The following is a 5,514-nucleotide window of genomic DNA, read 5'->3' as shown; positions in this document are numbered from 1 at the left end:
AATATACTTTATCTCAGATATAAGAAAACATAACCCATTACGTTGTCTTCCTTGTCCAACATCAACTCTTTAGCATGTCATATTTTAATGAGTGCTCACAATCATAAAAGATGTCCAAGATAGTATATTTATATGTGAACCTTTCTTTCTTTATTACTTCCTATTAATTGCAACGATGACCAAAACTATGCTTGTCAACTCTCAACAACTTTTAATCATCATACTCTTTCTATGTGAAGTCATTACTATCCATAAGATCAATATGATCTCTTTGTTTCTTTTTATTATTTTTCTCTTTATTTTCTTCTCTTTATTATTCACTCAAGATGATAGCAAGATCATCAAGCCCTTGACTCAACACTAATCTTTATTATATAGCTCACGGACTCGATTACATAGAGAGATCATAAAGCAAAACTCACGACTAGATCATACTAAAACTTTATTCTACTAGATCAAGATATTGCCAAAAGGATCAAACTAAAGAAAAACGGTAAAGATAGGAGTGTGATGATGATACGATACCGGGGCATCTCCCCCAAGCTTGGCAGTTGCCAAGGGGAGTGCCCATACCCATGCGATTATGTCTCCTTCTTTGGTGATGGTGTAATATTCTTGGCGATGATGCCCCTCAGGATATGATTCTCCTCCTCGAGCTTATTGACTTGCTTCTTGAGGTCCATTATTTCCTTACGAAGCTTTCCTGTAACGGCTAAGGCTCCTTGCACCCAAGGGTGTTGCATAGCTGCGGGAGAACAAGTGACACTCCTCTTCATATTTTCATAAGAAAGGAATCTCACATTGGAAGGGATAACCGAGTTTGGAATAGCTGAGCTCTGTAGTTCCCCCATCGTGAATCCAGCTCGGAAGCGAGAAGTGACTTCTTGATCCTCCTCCATGGCATCTATCCTCATCAAGTCAGCCTCCATCTCTTCCTCCGTTGCTGGCCAAAGTGGTCAGCGTCGCTGTTTGTCCTTGGTTCCGATGCCGGATGAGACACTCGGCTCTCCCCAACTGACTCTTGAGAAGACATCTTGCTCTAATCTGCAGCAGCAACAGCTCGAAACAAGAACAGAGAATATTTGCGTGATACAGGAGTCAAAACCTTCGGGAGGTTATATAATGAATTTTTACCGACCAAAAGAAGTATCGTGCAAGAAAACGGAGTCCGGAGAGTGCACGAGGTGCCCACGAGGTAGGGGGCGCGCTGTTGGAAATATGCCCTAGAGGCAATAATAAATAGGTTATTATTATATTTCATTGTTCATGATAATCGTTTATTATCCATGCTAGAATTGTATTGATAGGAAACTCAGATGCATGTGTGGATACATAGACAAAACCATGTCCCTAGTAAGCCTCTAGGAGACTAGCTCGTTGATCAATAGATGGTTACAGTTTCCTGACCATGGACATTGGATGTCGTTGATAACGGGATCACATCATTAGGAGAATGATGTGATGGACAAGACCCAATCCTAAGCCTAGCACAAGATCGTGTAGTTCGTTTGCTCAGAGCTTTTCTAATGTCAAGTATCAGTTCCTTAGACCATGAGATTGTGCAACTCCCGGATACCGTAGGAATGCTTTGGGTGTACCAAACGTCACAATGTAACTGGGTGACTATAAAGGTGCACTACAGGTATCTCCGAAAGTGTCTGTTGGGTTGGCACGAATCGAGACTGGGATTTGTCACTCCGTGTAAACGGAGAGGTATCTCTGGGCCCACTCGGTAGGACATCATCATAATGTGCACAGTGTGACCAAGGAGTTGATCACGGGATGATGTGAGTTACGAAACGAGTAAAGAGACTTGCCGGTAACGAGATTGAACAAGGTATAGGGATACCGACGATCGAATCTCGGGCAAGTAACATATCGGTAGACAAAGGGAATTGTATACGGGATTGATTGAATCCTCAACATCGTGGTTCATCCGATGAGATCATCGAGGAGCATGTGGGAGCCAACATGGGTATTCAGATCCCGCTGTTGGTTATTGACCGGAGAGTCGTCTCGGTCATGTCTGCCTGTCTCCCGAACCCGTAGGGTCTACACGCTTAAGGTTCGGTGACGCTAGGGTTATAGAGATATTAGTATGCGGTAACCCGAAATTTGTTCGGAGTCCCGGATGAGATCCCGGACGTCACGAGGAGTTCCGGAATGGTCCGGAGGTAAAGATTTATATATGGGAAGTCTTATTTTGGTCGCCGGAAAAGTTTCGCACTTTATCGGTATTGTACCGGGAGTGCCGAAAGGGGTCCGGGGGTCCACCAAGGGGGTCCACCAGCCCCGGGGGGCCACATGGGCTGTAGGGGGTGCGCCTTGGCCTATATGGGCCAAGGGCACCAGCCCCAAGAGGCCCATGCGCCAAGAGATAAGAAAAACGGAGAGTCCTAAAGGGGGAAGGCACCTCCGAGGTGCCTTGGGGGGGAAGGACTCCTCCTTGGCCGCACCCTTCCTTGGAGGAAGGGGCAAGGCTGCGCCCCCCCTCTCCCTTGGCCCTATATATAGTGGGGGAAGGGAGGGCAGCAACATCTAAGCCCTGGCGCCTCCCTCTCCCTCCCGTGACACCTCCTCCTCCCCGCTTGCGCTTGGCGAAGCCCTGCCGGGATCCCGCCACTTCCACCACCACGCCGTCGTGCTGCTGGATCTCCATCAACCTCTCCTCCCCCCTTGCTGGATCAAGAAGGAGGAGACGTCGCTGCTCCGTACGTGTGTTGAACGCGGAGGTGCCGTCCGTTCGGCGCTAGGATCATCGGTGATTTGGATCACGACGAGTACGACTCCATCAACCCCGTTCTCTTGAACGCTTCCGCTCGCGATCTACAAGGGTATGTAGATGCACTCCCCTTCCCCTCGGTTCTAGATTACTCCATAGATTGATCTTGGTGACGCGTAGAAAATTTTGAATTACTGCTACGTTCCCCGACAGTGGCATCATGAGCTAGGTCTATGCGTAGTTTCTATGCACGAGTAGAACACAAAGCAGTTGTGGGCGTAGATGTTGCCAATTCTTCTTGCCGCTACTAGTCTTATCTTGTTTCGGTGGCATTGTGGGATGAAGCGGCCCGGACCGACCTTACACGTACGCTTACGTGAGACAGGTTCCACCGACTGACATGCACTAGTTGCATAAGGTGGCTAGCGGGTGTCTGTCTCTCCCACTTTAGTCGGAACGGATTCGATGAAAAGGGTCCTTATGAAGGGTAAATAGAAATTGGCATATCACGTTGTGGTTTTACGTAGGTAAGAAACGTTCTTGCTAGAAACCTATACAAGCCACGTAAAAACTTGCAACAACAATTAGAGGACGTCTAACTTGTTTTTGCAGCATGTGCTATGTGATGTGATATGGCCAGAAGATGTGATGAATGATATATGTGATGTATGAGATTGATCATATTCTTGTAATAGGAATCACGACTTGCATGTCGATGAGTATGACAACCGGCAGGAGCCATAGGAGTTGTCTTTATTTTTGTATGACCTGCGTGTCATTGAATAACGCCATGTAAATTACTTTACTTTATTGCTAAGCGCGTTAGCCATAGAAGTAGAAGTAATCGTTGGCGTGACAACTTCATGAAGACACAATGATGGAGATCATGATGATGGAGATCATGGTGTCATGCCGGTGACAAAGATGATCATGGTGCCCCGAAGATGGAGATCAAAGGAGCAAAATGATATTGGCCATATCATGTCACTATTTGATTGCATGTGATGTTTATCATGTTATGCATCTTATTTGCTTAGAACGACGATAGTAAGTAAGATGATCCCTTATAATAATTTCAAGAGACGTGTTCCCCCTAACTATGCACCGTTGCGAAGGTTCGTTGTTTCGAAGCACCACGTGATGATCGGGTGTGATAGATTCTAACGTTCGAATACAACGGGTGTTGTCGAGCCTAGCATGTACAGACATGGCCTCGGAACACATGCGAAACACTTAGGTTGACTTGACGAGCCTAGCATGTACAGACATGGCCTCGGAACACAAGAGACCGAAAGGTCGAACATGAGTCGTATAGTAGATGCGATCAACATGGAGATGTTCACCGATGATGACTAGTCCGTCTCACGTGATGATCGGACACGGCCTAGTTTGACTCGGATCATGTATCACTTAGATGACTAGAGGGATGTCTATTTGAGTGGGAGTTCAATAATCAGATGAACTTCATTATCATGAACATAGTCAAAAGGACTTTGCAAATTATGTCATAGCTTGCGCTTTAGTTCTACTGTTTAAGATATGTTCCTAGAGAAAATTTAGTTGAAATTTGGTAGTAGCAATTATGCGGACTAGGTCCGTAAACTGAGGATTGTCCTCATTGCTGCACAGAAGGCTTATGTCCTTAATGCACCGCTCGGTGTGCTGAACCTCAGCGTCGTCTGTAGATGTTACGAAACATCTGACATACACGTTTTGATGACTACGTGATAGTTCAGTGCTTATTGCTAACGGTTTAGAATTGTGGCACCAAAGATGTTTTTGAAACGTCGCAGAACATATGAGATGTTCCGAAGACTGAAATTGGGATTTCAGACTAGTGCCCACGTCAAGAGGTATGAGACCTCTGACAAGTTTCTTAAGCCTGCAAACTAAGGGAGAAAAGCTCAATCGTTGAGCATGTGCTCAGATTGTCTGAGTACCACAATCGCTTGAATCGAGTGGGAGTTAATCTCCCAGATGAGATAGTGATAGTTCTCCATAGTCACTGCCACCAAGCTAGTAGAGCTTCGTGATGAACTATAACATATCAGGGATAGTTATGATGATCCTTAAGTAACTCGCGATGTTTGACACCGCGAAAGTAGAAATCAAGAAGGAGCATCAATTGTTGATGGTTAGTAAAACCACTAGTTTAAGAAGGGCAAGGGCAAAAGGGATACTTCATGAAACAGCAAGTCGTTTGCTGCTCTAGTGAAGAATCCCAAGGTTGAACCCAAACCCGAGACTAAGTGCTTCTGTAATGAGAGGAACGGTCACTGAAGCAATACTACCCTAGATATTTGGTAGATGAGAAGGCAGGCAAGGTCGACAGAAGTATATTAGACATACATTATATGAATGTGTACTTTACTAGTACTCCTAGCAGCACCAGGGTATTAGATACCGGTTCGGTTGCTAAGTGTTAGTAATAAAAGCTGCAGAATAAATGGAGACTAGCTAAAGGTGAGATGACGATGTATGTTGGAAGTGTTTCCAAGGTTGATGTGATCAAGCATCGCATGCTCCCTCTACTATCGAGATTTGGTGTTTGCGTTGAGCATGATTGGATTATGTTTATCGCAATACGGTTATTCATTTAAGGAGAATAATGGTTACTCTGTTTATTTGAATAAAACCTTCAATGGTCTTGCACCTAAAATGAATCTCGATCGCAGTGATACACATGTTCGTGCCAAAAGATATAAAATAGTAATGATAGTACCACATACTTGTGGCACTGCCATTTGAGTCATATTGGTATAGAACGCATGAAGAAGCTCCATGTAGATGGA

Source organism: Aegilops tauschii, chromosome 3 (assembly GCF_002575655.3).
Source record: "Aegilops tauschii subsp. strangulata cultivar AL8/78 chromosome 3, Aet v6.0, whole genome shotgun sequence".
Taxonomy (NCBI): Eukaryota; Viridiplantae; Streptophyta; class Magnoliopsida; order Poales; family Poaceae; genus Aegilops; species Aegilops tauschii.
The sequence above is the reverse complement of the archived record's forward strand: the minus strand, read 5'-3'. Positions refer to the sequence as shown.